Source organism: Coccinella septempunctata, chromosome 7 (assembly GCF_907165205.1).
Source record: "Coccinella septempunctata chromosome 7, icCocSept1.1, whole genome shotgun sequence".
Lineage (NCBI taxonomy): Eukaryota > Metazoa > Arthropoda > Insecta > Coleoptera > Coccinellidae > Coccinella > Coccinella septempunctata.
The window spans coordinates 31012116-31035753 of NC_058195.1; the positions used below are offsets into that span (position 1 = coordinate 31012116).

Sequence of the window (23638 nt, forward strand, 5' to 3'; positions counted from 1 at the left end):
AGAGTTTCTATGTGAAGCAAATGATCTATTTCGATTCTTTTCAACTGAACACAACAGATTTCTGACAACTTTCAAGCAATTGGGTAGTGTACGGAGATGATTTTCTTAGGCTAGATCTATGGAAAAATATGTTTTGAGATAAGTTATTCAGTTGGAATGATATAATGATTATTGAAACACAATCTATGAGTGAGTTTTTGCGTTAAAATTCTATATTTATAGACATTTGTCAGGTTCTCCCATTTGGGGTAAGATTTTTGCTATTATCGTAGAGAGAGGGACCCTGTAGGTTTTTGTTCAAAATAAACAAAATTGAATGTTAAAATGATTGAAATTTTTATAATCAGGTTCCTTTCCAATTCCATATAATAGATTTTGGCCAATTTTTAAGCTTTTTGATTATTGTACGAGGATTATTGTATTTAATCATTCCAGATTGAAGGAAAAATGTTTTCAAATAACTTATTCGAGTGGAATGACATAGTGATTATTGGAATACAATAGCAGGCTGCGTTTTTGCGTTAAAATTCTACTTTTATAGACTTTTGGTCAGTTATTCTCATTTCAGGTTATTTTTTTGTTTCATCGTAGAGAAAGAACTTGGTAAGTTTTTATTCAAGATGAACTGAATGCATGGAATCTCCGTTATAAGGCTTCTGCCCAACTGAATATAACTGATTTTTGCCAATTTTTGAGCAGTGTATGAGATTATTTGTATTCTTTAGTGAAATTTGCGACAATGTCTGTATATATCGAACGCTGTGAGTTATGTGTGATACTCCGTATTGTATAGTATTCGCGTATCATTAAGTGCGAGGGCCGTAGGCCCGAGCTACGGGCGAAAGGCGAATCGCGAGGGCCGAAGGCCCGAGCTACGGATAAAAGGCGAATCTGTCCATGAAGGGGAATCTACCTACAAGGTGGATCTATTGGCTATACTGATCTGCCAAAAAAGGTAGATCTATCAATAAAGGTAGATCTATGGGCTTACTAGTTAATACTATAACGTTGATAAAAAATGATCACCGAATCGTATCAAATTTTTTGCCATGTTGAAGTGTCGGTGGAGGGTATGGGAAATTTGAAATGGCGAGCGCCGAAGGCGCGTGGCCGGGTAGAGCGGTAAATGGAACGCAAGAGTAAGAATCGAGCTTTCAGAAAATGCCTAGATCGTATTTTTACCCCGTCTAGAAGTGTCCGAAAATTGCGTGAGAAAATCGCGAAATTCACGATTTTCGCGAAAAGGTACCAAACTGATTTGATTAGCTTGAGAGATCCGCGGTAGCTCGAGAGCCGGGATGGGTGTCGAACTAAGCTCGAAGAACCCGAAATTAAAATAGGCCTGTTTTTTTTCCCGGAGCCCGAACGATATTACCTGAAAAAGCGTAAGAATTTTGAAAATTTTTGACGCCTACGAAAATTTGATAATTAATTTCCAAGAGCATAGAGGTAATTTCGATCACGCCTGACGTTTCGAGAGGAGTTTTTGCAGTTTTCGGAAACTCGAGTCGATTATTATATGAATAATGCCAAAATAGGCAAGATAAATGCTAGAGAATTATTCTCCATTGCCTGTAGCATCTCCAGGTACCCATATTTCGGCTCAATATGTACAGGTAAGTTTGCAATTTTCGATATTACGAAATCACCTCGGTTAAGCACCGTTCATAACCTTCGTTTTGGCCCTGAATATTTTCAGTAATTTCGTGATTTTTAGCGTTGAAATTGCCAAAATAAATTTATATTAGGAATGTTGAGGTCACTATTCAGCTAAAAATAAATTAAAATTTTAAAATTTCCATAATTTTTCAATTATTATAACGTGTTTTCCTGTCATTTTGGTAACAGTGTTGAGGTAGCCTTAGGCCAGTTTCATTTTACTGTTGACAGACCGTGAAAAAATTGATTCAAATTTTCAAGGTTTATTTAATTATTATTGAAATTAAAGGATATATTTACTACATTTCTCCCCTACGATAGCACTTCGAAGCTCACATCACAGTTGAATTTTTTTCCATAATCGGAAAGTTAGGTTATTATTGAATTTACAGATATGAAAGACAGTTCTTGGACGTGAATCTGTATCAAAATCGGATATAATAACTGATAGTTCATTTTGTCACTAATAATACTTATTTTTCAGGCACAGAGAAATTCATCATATCAAGAAATGTATGAAATTCATAAATGTCAAATATCATCTCTCGGGAAGTCTCATTTTAAATAAAAAAAGCGTCTTCAGGGGTAAGCTACTAAGCAATTGGTTCAGAAGAGTTTGTATTTGAAGTTTATGATCCATTTGTCAAGTTTACATAATGGATTTCAGATTAAATTACATGCAAACTCATAGAATGAGAAACTTCCTTAATCTTGGTGTATGAACATAAGAATTTCTAGATAACAAACGGTTCTTGGGGGTGAGTCTGCACAGAAAATCGACCAGGAGATTCTATATTTTATAATTGAAATCTATTTTCAGGCACATATAAATTTATCAGATCAAGAAATGTATAATATCATCTCTCGGACAGTGTTATTTGGTAAAAAAAAGGTTGTTCAGAGTATGTTTATAAAGCAATTCATTCAGGATAGTTTCTATGTGAAGTAAATGATCTATTTCGCTTTTTTTCAACTGAATACAACAGATTTCTGACAACTTTCATGCAATCGGGTAGTGTACGGAGATGATTTTCTTAGTCTAGATCTATGGAAAAATGTTTTGAGATAAGTTATTCATTTGAAATGATATAATGATTATTGAAACACAATCTATGAGTGAGTTTTTGCTTTAAAATTCTATATTTATAGACATTTGTCAAGTCTTCTCATTTAAGGTAAGATTGTTACTCTTATCGTAGAGAGAGGGACTCTGTAGGTTTTTGTTCAAAATAAACTGAATGAAATGTTATAATACTTGAAATCTTCATAATAAGGCTTCTTTTCAATTCCATATGACAGATTTTGGCCAATTTTTAAGCTTTTTGATTAGTGTACAAGGATTATTATATTTACTCATTCCAGATAATGGGAGGAATGTTTTCAAATAACTCATTCAAGTGGAATAATAAAATGCTTATTGGGATGATAAAAAGATTATTGAAACACAATCTATGAATAAGTTTTAACGTAAAAATTCTATATATATAGACTTTCGCCAAGTTTTTGTCATTTGAGGTTAGTTTTTTTTTCTTATCGTAGATAAAGGGATTTTGTAGATTTTTGTTCAAAATAAACTGAATTAAATATTATGATGCTTGAAATCTTTATAATAAGGCTTCTTTCCCATTCCATATACCAGATTGTGGCCAATTTTTAAGCTTTTTGATTATTGTACGCGGATTATTGTATTTAATCATTCCATATGGAAGGAAAAATGTTTTCGAATAACTTATTCGAGTGGAATGATATAATGATTATTGGAATACAATAGCAAAATTCTACTTTTATAGACTTTTGGCCAGTTATTCTCATTTCAGGTTAGTTTTTTGTTTCATCGTAGAGAAAGAACTTTGTAAGTTTCTATTCAAGATGAATTGAATGCATGGAATTTCCGTTTTAAGGCTTCTGCCAACTGAATATAACTGATTTTTGCCAATTTTTAAGCAGTGTATGAGATTATTTGTATTCTTTCGTGAAATTTGCGACAATGCCTGTATATATCGCACGCTGTAAGTTATGTGTGATACTCAGTATTGTATAGTATTCGCGTATCATTAAGCGCGAGGGCCGTAGGCCCGAGCTTCGGACGGAAGGCGAATCTCGAGGGCCGTAGGCCCGAGCTACGGACGAAAGGCGAATCACGAGGGCCATAGGCCCAAGCTACGGACGACAGGCGAATCGCGAGGGGCGTAGGCCCGAGCTACGGTCGGAAGGCGAATCGCGAGGGCCGTAGGCCCGAGCTACGGACAAAAGGCGAATCTGTCCATGAAGGCGAATCTACCTACAAGGTGGATCTCCTAGCTATACTATTCTGCCAAAAAAGGTAGATCTATCAATAGAGGTAGATCTATCAATAAAGGTAGATCTCCTGGCCATACTAGTTAATACTATAACGTTGATAAAAAATGATCACCGAATCGTATCAAATTTTTTGCCACGTTGAAGTGTCGGTGGAGGGTATGGGAAATTTGAAATGGCGAGCGCCGAAGGCGCGTGGCCGGGTAGAGCGGTAAATGGAACGCAAGAGTAAGAATCGAGCTTTCCGAAAATGCCTAGATCGTATTTTTACCCCGTCTAGAAGTGTCCGAAAATTGCGTGAGAAAATCGCGAAATTCACGATTTTCGCGAAAAGGTACCAATTTGATTTGATTAGCTTGAGAGATCCGCGGTAGCTCGAGACCCGGGATGGGTGTCGAACTAAGCTCGAAGAACCCGAAATTAAAATAGGCCTGTTTTTTTTCCCGGAGCCCGAACGATATTACCTAAAAAAGCGTAAGAATTTTGAAAATTTTTGACGTCTATTAAAAATCGAGTGACATTCCACAAAATTAAATTATTTTCTATTGATTATCAGAGAAAATTAATCAAAGTGCACTTTGACAATCGATGTCAGAGTGTGATTTAAAGGTTAACGTCAGTTTTGACGGCTTGGCAGCGATCACAGAACGAGGTGCCTTAAATCGATCGGGCTTTTAAAAAACGTTTTTGGCCTAGATATTTATAAAAGGGGAATCGAGCGAGGGCCGAAGGCCCGAGCTACGAACAAAAGGCGTATCGCGAGGGCCGAAGGCCCGAGCTACGGACGAAAGGCGAATCTGCCAGTAAAGGTGAATCTACCTACAAGGTGGATCTCCTGGCTATACTAGTTAATACTATAACGTTGATAAAAAATGATCACCGAATCGTATCAAATTTTTTGCCACGTTGAAGTGTCGGTGGAGGGTATGGGAAATTTGAAATGGCGAGCGCCGAAGGCGCGTGGCCGGGTAGAGCGGTACATGGAACGCAAGAGTAAGAATCGAGCTTTCCGAAAATGCCTAGATCGTATTTTTACCCCGTCTAGAAGTGTCCGAAAATTGCGTGAGAATATCGCGAAATTCACGATTTTCGCGAAAAGGTACCAATTTGATTTGATAAGCTTGAGAGATCCGCGGTAGCTCGAGAGCCGGGATGGGTGTCGAACTAAGCTCGAAGAACCCGAAATTAAAATAGGCCTGTTTTTTTTCCCGGAGCCCGAACGATATTACCTAAAAAAGCGTGAGAATTTTGAAAATTTTTGACGTCTATTAAAAATCGAGTGACATTCCACAAAATTAAATTATTTTCTATTGATTATCAGAGAAAATTAAGTGAAAGTGCACTTTGACAATCGATGTCAGAGTGTGATTTAAAGGTTAACGTCAGTTTTGACGGCTTGGCAGCGATCACAGAACGAGGTGCCTTAAATCGATCGGGCTTTTAAAAAACGTTTTTGGCCTAGATATTTATAAAAGGGGAATCGAGCGAGGGCCGAAGGCCCGAGCTACGAACAAAAGGCGTATCGCGAGGGCCGAAGGCCCGAGCTACGGACGATTGACGAAAGGCGAATCTGCCAGTAAAGGTGAATCTACCTACAAGGTGGATCTCCTGGCTATACTAGTTAATAATATAACGTTGATAAAAATGATCACTGAATCGTATCAAATTTTTTGCCATGTTGAGGTGTTGGGAGAGGGTATGGGAAATTTGAAATGGCGAGTGCCGAAGGCGAGACGCGGGGACATGCTAGGTATAAAAATCTAGAGGAAGAATCGAGCTTTCAGAAAATGCCTAGATCGTATTTTTACCCCGTCTAGAAGTGTCCGAAAATTGCGTGAGAAAATCGCGAAATTCACGATTTTCGCGAAAAGGTACCAAACTGATTTGATTAGCTTGAGAGATCCGCGGTAGCTCGAGAGCCGGGATGGGTGTCGGACTAAGCTCGAAGGACCCGAAATTAAAATAGGCCTGTTCTTTTTCCCAGAGCCCGAAGGATATTACCTAAAAATGCGTAAGAAATTTGAAAATTTTTGACGTCTACGAAAATTTGATAAATTAATTTCCAAGAGCATAGAGGTAATTTCGATCACGTCTGACGTTTCGAAAGGGGTTTTTGCAGTTTTTGGAAACTCAAGTCGATTATTATATGAATAATGCCAAAATAGGGAAGATAAATGCTAGAGAATCATTCTCCATATCCTGTAGCATCTCCAGGTACCCATATTTCGGCTCAATATGTACAGGTAAGTTTGCAATTTTCGATATTACGAAACCACCTCGGTTAAGCACCGTTCAGAACCTTCGTTTTGGCCCTGAATATTTTCAGTCATTTCGTGATTTTTAGCGTTGAAATTGCTAAAATAAATTTATATTAGGCAAGTCGAGGTCACTGTTCGGCCAAAACTAACTTGAAATTTTAAAATTTCCATAATTTTTCAATTCCTATAAAGTGTTTTCCTGTCATTCGGGTTACAGTGTTGGGGGAGCCTTAGGCCAGTTTCATTTGACTGTTGACAGACCGTGAAAAAGTTGATGCAAATTTTTAATAAGGTTTAATTATTATTGAAATTAAAGGATATATTTACTACATTTCTCTCCGTACGATAGCAGTGATAGCACTTCGAAGCTCAAAACACAGATGAATTTTTTCCCATAATCCGAAAGTTAGGTTATTATTGAATTTCCAGATATGAAAGACAGTTCTTGGACGTGAATCTGTATCAAAATCAGATGTAATAACTGATAGTTTATTTTGTCACTAACAATACTTATTTTTCAGGCACATATAAATTCATCATATCAAGAAATGTATGAAATTCACAAATGTCAAATATCATCTCCCGGAAAGTCTCATTTTAAATAAAAAAAGCTTCTTCAGGGGAAAGCTTCTAAGCAATTATTTCAGAAGAGTTAGTATTTGAAGTATATGATCCATTTGTCAAGTTTACATAATGGATTTCAGATTAAATTACATGCAAACACACAGAATGAGAAACATCCTTAATCTTGGTGTATGAACATAAGAATTTCTAGATAACAAACGGTTCTTGGGAGTGTTCTTACACAGAAAAGCGACCAGGAGATTCTATATTTTATAATTGAAATTTATTTTCAGGCATAGACAGTGTTATTTGGTAAAAAAAAAGTTTTTTCAGAGTAAGTTCATAAAGCAATTCGTTCAGGAGAGTTTCCATGTGAAGTAGATGATCTATTTCTCTTCTTTTCAACTGAATACATCAGATTTCTGACAACGTTCAAGCAATTGGGTAGTGTACGGAGATGATTTTCTTAGTCTAGATCTATGGAAAAATACGTTTTGAGATAAGTTATTCTGTTGGAATTATATAATGATTATTGAAACACAATCTATGAGTGAGCTTTTGCGTTAAAATTCTATGTTTATAGACATTTGTCGAGTTTTCTCATTTAAGGTAAGATTTTTCTCTTATCGTAGAGAGAGGGACTCTGTAGGTTTCTGTTCGAAATAAACTGAATTAAATGTTATAATACTTGAAATCTTCATAATTAGGCTTCTTTCCCATTCCATATAACAGATTTTGGCCAATTTTCAAGCTTTTTGATTAGTGTACAAGGATTATTCTATTCGCTCATTCCAGATAATAGGAGAAATGTGTTCAATTAACTTATTCAAGTGGAATAATGAAATGCTTATTGGGATGATAAAAAGATTATTGAATCACAATCTATGAGTAAGTTTTTACGTAAAAATTCTATATTTATATAGACTTTCGCCAAGTTTTTGTCATTTGAGGTTAGTTTTTTTTCTTATCGTAGAGGAAGGGATTTTGTAGAGTTTTGTTCAAAATGAACTGAATTAAATATTATGATGCTTGAAATTTTTATAATTAGGCTTTTTTCCCATTCCATATAACAGATTTTGGCCAATTTTTAAGCTTTTTGATTATTGTACGAGGATTATTGTATTTAATCATTCCAGATGGAAGGAAAAATATTTTCGAATAACTTATTCGAGTGGAATGATATAATGATTATTGGAATACAATGGCAGGGTGTGTTTTTTGCGTTAAAATTCTACTTTTATAGACTTTTGGCCAGTTATTCTCATTTCAGGTTAGTTTTTTGTTTCATCGTAGAGAAAGAACTTTGTAAGTTTCAATTCAAGATGAACTGAATGCATGGAATCTCCGTTATAAGGCTTCTGTCCAACTGAATATAACTGATTTTTGCCAATTTTTGAGCAGTGTATGAGATTATTTGTTTCTTTCGTGAAATTTGCGACAATGCCTGTATATATCGAACGCTGTGAGTTATGTGTGATACTCAGTATTGTATAGTATTCGCGTATCATTAAGTGCGAGGGCCGTAGGCCCGAGCTACGGGCGGAAGGCGAAGCGCGAGGGCCGAAGGCCCGAGCTACGCACAAAAGGCTAATCTGTCCATGAAGGCGAATCTACCTACAAGGTGGATCTCCTGGCTATACTGATCTGCCAAAAAAGGTAGATCTATCAATAAAGGTAGATCTATGGGCTTAATAGTTCTATAATAAATTCAGGAATCTTTCAGCACTAATTGAGTAAGGCACAATGCATTGAAGAGCTGGTCTTTCTACTTACCACTATAGGAGCGGCTAGACGGGATAATGTATTATTAAGAGGGCGACCCATAGACACTGAACGACACAACATTTGTCGAACTAGACCGTTATCGTTTTGTTTGTGGGTGGCACAGTTTATGTTATCCTGCCTCACCTGGTGGTTCTGACGAGGGCCTCGTTCGTCAATTCTGTCGGGAATAAAGGGAAATCCAGGATAGTGGTGATTGTTAGGCTGCGTGGTTGCAACATAAGGCCGCCTGCAAGATAAAAAATAGATGAGTTTTTCTTGAATATAAAGTAAAGTTAACTAAGGTTTTCAACAAGGTACAATAATGAAGATACGAGGCGTACACATAACGGTACAGAAACATTTTGGTCGTAACTTTACTCTGTATATATATACAGGATGCCTTTTAAAATGGTTTTTTTTTAACCGAAGGTAAAACTGGTCAAAATGATAATTTTTTATTGAACGACTCATTTTGATGAGTTCTACCTTCTGTCAAAGAAAAATCCCCACCTTTGCGAACGGCCTCTATATATTCACCTGTAAATTAGCGCAATATTTTCTGTAATGAAAAAGCTAAAATAATGAAAATATCCATGATGTTCTTCAACAGTGATATTTTACCGACCAAGTAGAAGTATTTTGAAACAAGTTTAAAAAGGCGTTGTTGAGTTCCATTTTACTTTTTTAGTGTCAATTCTTGTATTACTAACCTGTTTGCTAATTGATGGTTTGACACATTGTGTGCCCTCCGTTGCGCAGCATATACACGGTATATGCCGGGGGCGATAAAAACCTTTTTCCCCTGGTATAGGTGCTTCACCTTGCCATAATCTCCCAGTATCCTATTCAGTTTTCCCGTTAACGGATCATCCTTCGTTGAAGGAACCTGGGGAAATTTGAAAACATAAATAAATTCGGTTTAAAGTAGACTAAAGCGAGCTTATGATAATTTCCACAAATCACACTTATGCCAATACTTCTTAGTTAGTATCTTCGAGAAATATTAGGATATCATAAACTGCCTCTACTATTTTATTGAGTTGTCGCAAAAATTGAGGGAATTTCCTCGAGGACATCATGAAAACAACGTTAAACTTCACAAGGATCATTATGAATAGGTTGTCAGAAATATATCAAGCAAACTGTGCAGTAAAGAGCGAGAACAAGAATAGGCAAACAAACCGGACTATGCAGAAGAAATCAAAATTGATAATCAGGATAACCTCGTTTCGAAAACCCCCACGATGAAGTTTGAATGTTCCAATTTTTTATGAGAGATTCGCGAAACCTTCTTGAAAAAAATTGTACAATCGAAATGATAGTGTCCTTTTTATATAAACTTGCCTCAAAGGACCAGTTCGTTGCTCTTCAACCGATTATATTTCGCAAAATATCTGTTAGAAACTATGCTGTAAAGAGAATTCGCCAGAAAATTTTATTCATTCAAATCAATAATGTAATAATTTTAGCGTAAGTATCACCCAGCTCTGTTGGGGGGCACATAAACCTTGACGTCGAAAAGAAATGTAACCCCCCTAACAAACAATACAACTATGAACCGTTAGTATTCATTCTTTCAAATGAAAATAAAATATAAATTTAGTAAATTATACTTGACGTGACCGATTCGATTCACCTTGAGTTACAACTCGAGTTGGCCATTATTTCAACAAGAGAAGATAGAGTTGAGAAGTATACGAATCGTTCCATCACTAAATATTGATTATGGTCTTTGTGAATGACACGTCTCCTTGAGGAACACGAGAAATTCCATGCAGGAGCATTAGTTGTATTTTGTGGAAATATGAAATAAAAAGTTCATAGCTTACCTTAACTGGATTTCCGAAAAGGGGAGGAATAACTACTGGTTGACATCCTGGTTTTCCTTGCATTCTGGCTCTCAGTTGGTTCTCCCGTTTTCGCTGGCGTTCCCTGTCAACAATGAAAAGGTTAATATCACGCCCAACAAGGACACGACTATCAAACGCTACAAAAAGCAAGCAAAACAAAATTATTATTATTATTATTATTATTTATTTAAATAAGAGTAGAGGAATACACCTATAAACTCACATAAAAACTAAGTTTAAATTGAACTCCTGAAGATGAACTTAATACATATGATTGAAAACAAAGAGAAAAAAAAAATTATAGAAACACCGTCATCTCGACGAGGTCACCCATCTGTCAAAGCTGTTCTTGAACCCATTCACTGAAGACGATTCTACGACGGTTTCAGGCAAGGAGTTCCAAACTGGACACTCGGTTTGACAGAAACATTTGCCTCTGGGTAGTCCTGAATTTTTCCTTCGCGAGCTTAAATCCATGGCCCCGTAAATTGTTCGTGTTCATACGGTACATATTCATAATATCCGGACCAAAGTGACCATGGACCGCTCTGTAGGAGAATATTAAGTCGCCTCTCGCACGTCGTTGTTCAAATGTGGGCATATCGAGCACTCTCAACCTTGTTGCGTAGTCAGGTCTCCTAACACCGTAGGGAATTCTGGTGCACCATCTCTGAACAGACTCCAACCCATCCACCTCGCCTCGCAAAGAAGTCCACCAAGCCGGACCAGCATTCATTCATTCATTCATTGCTGTATCCCGTTACCGAGAATAAATCTACAAAAAAAAGAAGAAAAAAAAAATTCGAACAGACTTGTAACTTCTTAGTGCTAGTTGCGACTGTGTGCCCTCCTGTGACTAAAGAGACCCAACCGTGACCTGCAGATCCTTCCACACTCAGGGCATGGATAGTCTCCAACCAGATCTGGCCGCCGCTGTATCCTTCTCGATTCTCCATTATAACTGTGGACCAAAGACCTCCATTGTGACCTGTCTAACGCTAGTTGTTCCCAGTTATGATTAGCATTAACTGATTTTAGGGATTGATGTAGTGTATCCTTAAACCGCTTATACGGACCAGCATACTCCATTATCGGCCGAATGTAAGATTTATAAATCATGCCCCAGGAGACAACATCAGTGTTTGGGAATGCCTTGCTGAAGAGGTAGATCATCTGTCTCGCCTTTGTTGATACTGACGCGATGTGGTCCGACCAGCTCAAATCTTCCGCTATAGTCACACCGAGATCCAAGTGGCGAGTCACTGTGCCAAGTCTTACCCCATCGATGTAATTGGGGGCCCGAGGGTTGTTCTTTGCTATGTGCATAACACAGCATTTGCTCAAATTCAGGGGCATCATCCACCTCTGGCACCAACTGCTTAGATTATCGAGATCCTGCTGAATTAATCGTGAATTGATTGAGCGATTGAAAATCTTCGTGTCATCAGCGAAGAGTGCACATTTAGATCTAATTGATGCAGGTAAATCGGCTGTATATAAAATAAAAAGAAGTGGGCCCAGAACCGAGCCTTGTGGGACACCACTCTTAACAGTTTTCGCTGACGTAGACAGATCACCACCAACTCGTACACGAAATGACCTATCCGACAAAAAAGATCGGAACCACTCCAGTAGTCTCCCCCGGATCCCCATGTGTTCCAACTTGTGCAGAAGACGCCGATGAGGGACTCTGTCAAAGGCCTTCGCGAAGTCGAGATACACCACATCCATTGGAATGCCCATGTCAAGTGCCCTACTCCAGTCATCAACACAAGTGAGCAAGTTAGTGAGTGTTGACCTCCGAGGCAGAAAACCATGTTGCTCCTTGGGGATCAAGTTATTTTGTGATGCAAACTCAAGTACCTGGTCGCTAATTATTTTCTCCAGTACTTTGGAAACTGTCGACAGGAGGCTTATTGGGCGGTAATTGCAAGCTGACAGTTTGTCCCCACCCTTGAAGATAGGTGTTATCAAAGCAGATGACCAAGGCTTGGGAATACTGGATGTCGATAGAGATCTTCTAAATATAATGCACGAAGGCTCGGATAAGGCTTGTGCGCAACGTCGAAGTATCGATGTGGATATCCCATCAGGACCAGGTGACGAACCTTCCCTACAATTAGAAAGATATCTTTCCACCATGTTTCTAGTGATGGTTATGTCATCTAAGCAAGATGTTGTTCGGGCGGTATGCATCGAGGGGACAGCGCCCTGAGGTTCATTCACAAATGCCGATGAGAAATGACTCGCTAGAATATCAGCCGATTCGGCCGGTGACGCACTTACAACTCCAGATGAATTTTTCACAATAGGGACACTGATTTTTGCGTTCATGTGGGATCGAACGTACTTAAAAAACTTCTTTCTGTTACTTTTCATCGTCAGATTTCTCTCGTAATCAGATCTCGTCTTCTGGATTGTAGAGGACAAAAAGTTGGAGAATGACCGATGATCGTCATAGCTTCGAGCTGATCTATCTCTCAAATACCGCTGCCACAAGGATTTTTTGCGCCGTAACATCCCCAGCAGATGACTGTTTATCCAGGGTCTTGAGGGAATCTGCTTGATATGTATGTCCTCCGAGCAAGCCGATAATGACTCGTCAAGGATTCTTGAAAAGGTTGACCACATCCTATCAATGTCATCGGATTCGGGCAAGAGATCATTCCAACTGTATGATAGCAGTTTTTCGGAGAGTCTCTGGTAGTTGGTTTTCCTTGAAGTTCTAATATGTTTGGGAGCGGTGGGTGAGCAAACAAGCTGAAGCTCCGTTGATAACACTGCGTGATCGGACTTACCGAACGGCGGTAGATGAGATATCTCCGAAGTAAGGTTAACGTCGGAAACAATTAGCAGGTCCAGAAGTGAAGGCACCTGGCCAGAGCGAAATCTAGTAGGCTTTGACGGAACTAATAGATATGTGCGCACAAAAATCAGCGAGACTTGAATTTCATTATCGGTGTGTCAACGTTGATCAAATCCGATCTTGTTTCTGATATCGCAGTATCAAAAGACAAAAAAAAGAGCAAGAAATAATTAGATAGTGAGACGGCATGTTCGGTTCGAGATAGAGCAGTGGACCTCAATTTCTTGCACAAGGAGGCGTTCAGTCATTTAGATAGTATACAGAAAATTGAAGAGGATATAAGGGGGTGATAATTGCGTGCGCTCTAAATTGTTGACTGAAATTTTCCTTATCGATAATTTCCGATGCTTATGAGCATGTTCTATGTGTCATATATATTCCGTAAATTCAACTAGATACAAGCGATATACCCTCTAATTTTTTCATTTTGATGTTTCATCGATTATGGAGATAATGTACGTATATTGCTCATTATTTACTACAATTAAATTGAAAATATTCAATAATATCTCAAAAAGAGCATTGCTTCGTACATGCAAAATATAAAAGCCGATTTGGTTGGAAAACCAAAAAAAAATCATTACCCTTCTGTCAATTTCAATCTTTACAATCAGAAAACTTGAGTTTACTGAACGTTGAATGTGAAACATCCATCCAACCCTTTCTCTTATATTCCATAAGATCGTTGAGATCGAGCGTTCTATTCGAATGAAGGTATTCCAGAAATCTTCCTTTAAGTCCGAGAAATTCTCTGTAAGCAAGGAGAAAAATCTAGATAATACTCATTGATCTTTCAAACGAGAATATAGTTTCGAAACTATATTCGAGATATTGAAGCAAAAAGCGAATATTCGGAATTAATTTGAATCAGTATCCCTCCCCTTGATAAAATTTTGTTTATTGTGGAACATTTTTCTGAATTCGAATTCAGAAAACAAAATTTTATCAAGGGGAGGGATACTGATTCGAATTAATTTCGAATATTCGCTTTTTGTTTCAATATCTCGAACTAAACAAAAGACAATTTCAGTTTCGTCGTTTATTAATTTCAGATTTTGAATGAACAAATCACGAAACTGAACAAAGCTTCTCCAACGATCGAAATGACGAAGAAAACTTCTCCGAAACACACTCAAGGGATGCTGTAGATAATGCAGATTAAATCAAGTAGAAGGTAGGGGAAAGGAAATGATTTTATATACATTAATTATTCAACTTGTTTGACGTATGTGAATATAATGTTCAACAATATATACTTATTCCTTAGTACACAGTTCTATGCAGAATTGTATTTATCATTAAAAATCAACAGAAAACCCTTTGTTTATCTCGAATATAATAATTATTCAATGTGAATGATATACAGTTTTAGCAGAGGTTAGCGTAAACGGGGTACCATACAATTTGGTGTATGATACAAGAGCTTAGGGAAAACCTCAGTAAAAAACCCTTTCTTCCCGTTAGTGTACTGGATTGTGAGAAATAAAAATGTTCCCGAAATGAGCTGACATATTTCATGTTGAAGGGCATCTCGCACTGCAAAACTTGATCCTTTTTTCAACAAAAAGAAAATCCAGAAAGTCTTCTCCAAGATACCAGAAACTTTTATCTGAAGTAGAGAGGAAACTAAAGCAGAAAAAAGGAAAATAATTTTTTTAGATTCAATATGTCAGACTGACCTAAAATTGACAACACAATTCAAAAACTATAAGGAAACTACATGAAGAGCTCTAAAACCATCCCGAAAAATATAAATCGGAATATGATTAACCAGATGATTTATGGTTCCTTCTGGATCTCCGCATTCACAACTAGGGCTTTTAACTGAATTCCACATGAAAAGCATACGGTACTATATGTTTACCTTCATGTAACCACGCTTCACCCCGAGAGAAAACCCAGTGATTTATTGGAAATTTTGAATGAGAAATTTTCCGATGCCAGTTGTGTGATTTGCCACCAGTCTAGAGGGCCTACCATAGAAGATAGACCCTCAACAAAAATAAAATCCATCAATAAGTATAATTCGAGCCGAGTGATAAGTATAATTCATCAGAATTCACAGTAACTGGGAAATAGCGTCAACGAATTTGAAACACTTCTATCTGACAATTCAGATTGTCTTATATTCTGTTCAACCGAACATTGGAAATCTCAATATCAAATCAATCAAATGGGCCTGAAAAACTTCAAATTGGCTGAAAGTGTGTGCCGTACAGAAGGTAAACACGGAGGTTCCGCGATTAATATCAGTAATCACTGCAAGTCAAGAAAATATCGAAACATAAGAGATCTATCCATGATGGGAGAATTTGAGTATAGTGCTGTGGAATGTGCCATTCACAAGTTAAGATTCGTGGTTCTTTCAGTGTATAGACCACATAAGGGAAAAATTGATGTATTTCTCGAGATTATTGAGAAAATTCTAGTTGAGAGAATCGATTTTAATAGCACCATCTTCATTGCAGGTAACTCAAACATTGAATTGAAGGATAAGAGTGTTGTTAAAATTAGTTTTTCTCATTTCTTAACAATTTTTGTATAAAAGTCCTTATTGAATGGAATAACTGGTCATTCTAAGAGCTGTTTAGATAATATCTGTAAAAATTCCTCGAAGCAGAAGTTATGGAATATCATATATCTGTTAACAAAACACGAAAGGTTAGTTTTCATATAATTAAATATGTTGCTGATGAACTTGTTCGAAAAGGGTTCTTAAACGAGAATAATAAATCAGCATTCATTAGTTAGCTATAAAAACAAACTTGGGATAATGTTTATTGCATTTATTGCGAGGTCCGATGTAAATGAACAATGGACCAATTCATGCGTGAGCTTTAGAATTAATTCGATGAATGTGTTTCAATTCAACAAGTGTATAAAAATTAAGAATATCTAATTACAAAGAAGAATCCTGCCCTACAGAAAATTGAACAACAGATAGTCAACTTGAAGTTATTATCTGAATTTGACGTTTCATTCCAATCACAATACAATAAATTGAAAAGAGATTATAATATTATATTGAACTCAAAAAAAGTTGATTATATAAGGACAGAATCGAAAGATATTATTGAAAAAAAAATCTACGTGGACTATATGTCATGAAATAACAGGAAAGAATACAACTCAGGAAAAAACTGTTTGAGAAGATCCTTCAAAGTTATCGTATGACTTCAATGAACATTTGATACGAGTTATAAAAAATATCCATATGAGTCAAAAGTCTGTGACCTTTATTTATTTATTTATTTATTTTTATTTATTTATTCACAAGGGGATACAAACAGGTACAAAAACCCACTAATGAATCCTCAGATAAAACGAACAAAATTACAGTGATTATAAGTACATAGATCAATTCGATACAAGATTACTAACTTAACTAATGATCATGAGTACAACTGACAAAATTCAACAGAAAAAAGCGAGAAAACAAGAATGCCCCAAAAATGGCAATAACGTACAATTCTTTTTTAAAATCTTTCGGACCTGTTCCAGAGACATAAAAAAATAATCAACTTGACCACTTAACATGTTGCTGGTCCGAGATATTCGACATAGAGGCGAGTGCTGAGCCGTGTATGTGTACCTAAAGGGTACCATAAAAAGCTCACAGGCTCTGAGAGACCTCTGGGGAACATTGAAGCACAAGCCACCAAGAATATATGAGCTCTGAAGTTTATTGTTCAAGATTTTAAATGCAAACAATGCCTCGGAGACCATACGTATGCTCGACAATGATAGAATTCCGAAATGCTCGCGCGCCAAAACATAGTCTCCATCAGATATGACAAATTTCGTTTTGAAAGTAAGAAATCTTATAAATTTATTTTGAATACTCTCAAGGCGATTGATGTTACTTTTTTGCCTAGGATTCCACACGACACTTGCAAAGTGTCGCAACTGCTCTTGTGCAGGTCGCAATCAGCGAAATAATATCAGAGAAAATGACAAATCTATGTTCCTCAGACCTGTGAGCATTGATGAATTGTTTGAATTGAAAATTGAATCACAAATTTTGATGACAATACCAATATATTTATTACTGGACTCAATTCAACAGATATTATTGAAAAAACAGAAAGCTGATTTGTGGAAACCAACAATTATTTTGCCATGAATGAGCTGACAATAAATGAATGGGTGGTACTATAGGGCCTTTCCAGTCATTAGCTGGGGCGCACCGGGTGCGCCCCATGAGCGTATCGCTCCAAATTTTGACCGTTCCAGTACGCAGAGTGTCAAGCTCCGGGTTTCCTTGCCCTCTCCCCTGAAGCACCCCTCGCATTTCTGAGGCTTCATTCACTGTCACTTGTGAAACGCCATATATAAAAATTTTGTTGATTAATAGAGAAACTGTAGAGTATTAGGATAAATGAATTGTAATATGTTAAGTAGTATATAGATAATATTTCAGGAAATATCTATATTCTTGGATGACTTCATTTGTTTTTGTTATTTCAATTTTATCTCTGATTTTGAAAGCATGAAGTAAGTTTGGAGAGAAAAATAACGACGAAACTGAATCATAAGAAAAAATTGATCATAAAAAGCATTCTTTATGATGACAATAATGATTCAAATATTAGAACCTTCAAGAATATTGAATTAAAAATATCGATCTTCACCTAAAGTTGCGATCACTATGAGTAGAAATAATTAATTAAAAATATTGAAATTGTATAGATTTCGGCCACGCATTGAAAAAAAGATTATGTATTGAAGTAAGCATCGAAATAGTTACAGCGAATCCTTGTAAAAATCGTTCGATGAACACATTTTCGAAGTTTATTCAACTCGAATAAAAAAATCACGAATGTTCACGAAACTCTGGTGACGATTGAAAAAGCAAAAGCATATTCGTAAGAATGCTTACCTTCTCTGGAAAGCAAACGAAACAAAACTGATGAAAAATCTGGAGTAGGATATTATTTGGAGTTGAATTGTATGAGTGGGGTTTGTCGAAGGAATATTTTCATAATCTGTCATTCTTCACATGAGAATCCGAGAACATTCTGGAAAACTTTTCGCAAGGCTAATAGTTCGAAGCATATCTATATTTTTGAATGAAAACATTGATTTTTGGTTATTTTTATTTCGTTACTGAGTTTCAAAACAGGAATTGTGCACAACGAGGAAAGGACTATGAAACTGAATCAGAAAAAAATTCATCAGACAGAGCATCTTATATGATGAGAATAATGATTTAAATATTAGAACCTTCAAGAATATTGAATTAAAAATATCGATCTTCACCTCAAGTTGCGATCACTATGAGTAGAAATAATCGATTAAAAATATTGGAATTGTATAGATTTCAGCCACGCATTGAAAAAACGATAATGTATTGAAATAGGCATCGAAATAATTACAGCACTTCCTTGTACCAAACCTTCGATGAACTCATTTTCGAAGTTTATTCAACTCGAATGAAGAAATCACGAATATTCACGAAACTCTGGTGATGATTGAAAAGACAAAAGCTTATTCGTAAAGTATATCTTCGTGTATTTTGATTTTTAGCCTGTGAAGATGTCAATAAATTTGACGAAACGTCGGCAAATGAATTGAGTTTGTTTTTTTGCTCTTTGTTCCACGTAGCCAACAAAATACACGAAGATATACTTAATTATTGGAACAATTAATTGAACCACCTCTATTGGATTGGTTTCCACATACTTATTCGTAAAAATATTCACCTCCTCTGAAAAGAACACGAAGCAAAACTGAAGTAGAATATTATATGGAGTTGAATTGTATGAGTGGGGTTTGTCGAAGGAATGTTTTCATTATCTGTCATTCTTCTCATGAGAATCCGAGAATATTCTGGAAAACTCTTCAAGAGGCTAATAAATCCAAACATATCTATATTTTTGAATAAAAACATTGATTTTTGGTTATGAGTGAGTTTCAAAACAGGAATTATGCACAACGAGGAAAAGACTACGAAACTGAATCAGAAAAAATTCATCAGAGAGAGCATCTTATATGATGAGTCTGAAGATTAAAATATACAAAATTCAAGAAGATAAGATTGAAGATATTGAATTTCACCTTGAGTTGTGAGCACTATATCGATTAAAAATAAATCGAAAATATTGAAATTGAATAGACTATATTAACGCGTTCAAAATTAAATGATAATATATAAGAGTAGGAATCGAAATACTTACATCAAATCCTTGTACCAATCATTCGATAAACTCATTTTTAAGGCTTATTTATTTCAAATGAAAAAGTCACGAATATTCAAAAAACACTGATAATTGATTAATGGAAACGCACAGGCTTATTTGTAGAAATATCCACCTCGTCTGAAGAACGCACGAAACACAACTGAAGATGAATTAGAAAGTAGACGTTATATCGAGTTGAATGGTAGGGGTGAGGTATTTCGTGGCAACGTAATCATTATCTATAAAATTTTACCTAAGACTTCCACAACATTCTAGATAACTCTTCAAAGGGCCAATATCTCAGGAAATATCTATATTCTTTGATGACTTCATTTGTTTTGTTATTTCAATACCATCTCTGATTTTGAAAGCATGAAGTAACTTCTAAGAGGAAAAAAACTACGAAAATGAATTATAAAAAAAATTCATCATAAAGAGCATCCTATATGATGAGAAAAATGATTTGAATATCAGAACATTGAAGAATATTGAATTAAAAATATCGATCTTCACCTCAAGTTGCGATCACTATGAGTAGAAATAATTGATTGAAAATATTGGAATTTGTATGGATTTCAGCCACGCATTGAAAAAACGATAATGAATTGAAGTAGGCATCGAAATAGTTACAGCAAATCCTTGTACCAATCCTTCGATGAACTCATTTTCGAAGTTTATTCAACTCGAATGAAAAAATCACGAATATTCACGAAACTCTTATGATGATTGAAAAGGCAGAGACTAATTTTTTTCGAACACAAGATATCACCACCCGTCTTCCAGTTTTTTCACTATGAACATTACGTACCATGAAAAATACCAAAAAAAAAGAATCAAACGCTTGAAACTAAGTTTGACGAAAGTTTCGTAAGATAAAAGTGTTCTTCATATTTTCTCTTATAATGCGACATTTTCGATTAATTTGATGTTGAAAAATTAAAAAGTATCTGTGAATTTTTAAAAATTGGGTACTTTGGCTGATTACAACTCTTTTTAGAAGATTTATAGATGTGTGGTGTCACCAGTAAACTAATAACCCAAATTGAGTTATTAGATCACCTAGCTCGTTATGAAAACTTGAAATTACTAAATCTATTCATCAGGGTCGAATCGAAAAAAATGGTATGGAAAAAAAGTGTTTTTTTACCTCAAGAATCTACTTATGAAATTATTGTACGAGTTAAAGTCTTACCCTGTATAGATTTAAAAAAATATGGAAAACTGCAAATTTCACACAATTCAACTATTCATTTTAGGCCTTAAATTGTTTCAAAAAAATTAAGAGTACCTATCCACTAATCCAACAGGCAAAAAAAGTTGAGGGCATACCATTTGAGTCAAATAGAAAAGAATATGATAAATATTGAAGAATTAGATTTCATTGAAATGATTCCTTTTCTTCGACAAAACTTACATCTTAAAAGAGTTCCGGTATGTTCCATTTTTGAATTTTACGCGATAAAATAATAAAAATGATTTGTGACGAAAACGAAAATACAAAAATTAGATGAAACTAGTATGGCCAGGAGATCTACCCTTATTGATAGATCTACCTCTATTGATAGATCTACCTTTTTTGGCAGAATAGTATAGCTAGGAGATCCACCTTGTAGGTAGATTCGCCTTCATGGACAGATTCGCCTTTTTTCGGTAGCTCGGGCCTACGGCCCTCGCCATTCGCCTTCCGACCGTAGCTCGGGCCTATGGCCCTCGTGATTCGCCTTTCGTCCGTAGCTCGGGCCTACGGCCCTCGAGATTCGCCTTTCGTCCGAAGCTCGGGCCTACGGCCCTCGCGCTTAATGATACGCGAATACTATACAATACTGAGTATCACACATAACATACAGCGTGCGATATATACAGGCATTGTCGCAAATTTCACGAAAGAATACAAATAATCTCATACAATGCTTTAAAATTGGCAAAAATCAGTTATATTCAGTTGGCAGAAGCCTTAAAACGGAAATTCCATGCATTTAATTCATCTTGAATAGAAACTTACAAAGTTCTTTCTCTACGATGAAACAAAAAACTAACCTGAAATGAGAATAACTGGCCAAAAGTCTATAAAAGTAGAATTTTTACGCAAAAAACACACCATGCTATTGTATTCCAATAATCATTATATCATTCCACTCGAATAAGTTATTCGAAAACATTTTTCCTTCCATATGGAATGATTAAATACAATAATCCGCGTACAATAATCAAAAAGCTCAAAAATTGGTCACAATCTGGTATATGGAATGGGAAAGAAGCCTTATTATAAAAATTTCAAGCATCATAATATTTAATTCAGTGTTTTTTTGAACAAAAATCTACAAAATCCCTTTATCTACGATAAAAAAAAAACTAACCTCAAATGACAAAAACTTGGCAAAAGTCTATATATATAGAATTTTTACGTTAAAACTTACTCATAGATTGTGTTCCAATAATCTTTTTATCATCCCAATAAGCATTTTATTATTCCACTTGAATGAGTTATTTGAAAACATTTCTCCTATTATCTGGAATGAGTAAATATAATAATCCTTGTACACTAATCAAGAAGCTTGAAAATTGGCCAAAATCTGTCATATGGAATTGAAAAGAAGCCTTATTATGAAGATTTCAAGTATTTTAACATTTGATTCAGTTTATTTTGAACAAAAACCTACAGAGTCTCTCTCTACGATAATAGCAAAAAGCTTACCCTAAATGGGAGAACTTGACAAATGTCTATAAATATAGAATTTCAACGCAAAAACTCACTCATAGATTGTGTTTCAATAATCATTATATCATTCCAACTGAATAACTTACCTCAAAACATATTTTTCCATAAATCAAGCCTAAGAAAATCATCTCCGTACACTACCTTATTGCTTGAAAGTTGTCAGAAATCTGTTGTGTTCAGTTGAAAAGAATCGAAATAGATCCTTTGCTTTACATAGAAACTCTCCTGAACGAATTGCTTTAGAAACTTACTCTGAAGAACATTTTTTTTTTACCAAATAACACTGTCCGAGAGATGATATTATACATTTCTTGATCTGATAAATTTATATATGCCTGAAAATAAATTTCAATTATAAAATATAGAATCTCCTGGTCGATTTTCTTTGCAGACTTACCCCCAAGAACCGTTTGTTATCCAGAAATGCTTATGTTCATACACCAAGACTAAGGATGTTTCTCATTCTGTGAGTTTGCATGTAATTTAATCTGAAATACATTATGTACACTTGACAAATGGATCATATACTTCAAATAGAAACTCTTCTGAACCAATTGCTTAGAAGCTTACCCCTGAAGTAGCTTTTTTTATTTAAAATGAGACTTTCCGATAGATGATATTTGACATTTATGAATTTCATACATTTCTTGATATGATGAATTGATATGTGCCTGAAAAATGAGTATTATTAGTGACAAAATAAACTATCAGTTATTACATCCGATTTTGATACAAATTCACGTCCAAGAACTGTCTTTCATATCTGGAAATTCAATAATAACCTAACTTTCCGATTATGGGAAAAAATTCAACTGTGATGTGAGCTTCGAAGTGCTATCGAACGGGGAGAAATGTAGTAAATATATTAAATATATCCTTTAATTTGCATCAATTTTTTCACGGTCTGTCAACAGTAAAATGAAACTTGCCTAAGGATCCCTCAACACTTTTACTCGAATGACAGGAAAACACGTTATAGGAATTGAAAAATTATGGAAATTTTAAAATTTTAATTTATTTTTAGCTGAATAGTGACCTCAACAGTCTTGATATAAATTTATTTTGGCAATTTCAACGCTGAAAATCACGAAATTACTGAAAATATTCAGGGCCAAAACGAAGGTTATGAACGGTGCTTAACCGAGGTGGTTTCGTAATATCGAAAATTGCAAACTTACCTGTACATATTGAGCCGAAATATGGGTACCTGGAGATGGTACAGGCAATGGAGAATGATTCCCTAGCATTTATCTTCCCTATTTTGGCATTATTCATATAATAATCGACTCGAGTTTCCGAAAACAGCAAAAACTCCTCTCGAAACGTCAGACGTGATCGAAATTACCTCTATGCTCATGGAAATTAATTTATCAAATTTTCGTAGACGTCAAAAATTTTCAAAATTCTTACGTAATATCGTTCGGGCTCCGGGAAAAAAAACAGGCCTATTTTAATTTCGGGTTCTTCGAGCTTAGTTCGAC

The 23638-nt window shown here is 35.7% G+C and overlaps 1 protein-coding gene and 1 long non-coding RNA gene across 2 annotated transcripts in view; one reads left to right on the forward strand and one right to left on the reverse strand.

Moving 5' to 3' along the window:
- Positions 1–23638, forward strand: part of LOC123317766 (ubiquitin carboxyl-terminal hydrolase 10-like) — a 70606-nt gene that overhangs the window by 41955 nt on the left and 5013 nt on the right. The gene's annotated exons all lie outside the window — the stretch shown is intronic.
- On the reverse strand, positions 22308–22987 carry LOC123318003. Its single transcript, XR_006538234.1, has 3 exons — positions 22728–22987; positions 22555–22645; positions 22308–22492 (listed from the first exon to the last, which is right to left on the reverse strand). It is a non-coding gene; the product is annotated as an uncharacterized LOC123318003 (long non-coding RNA).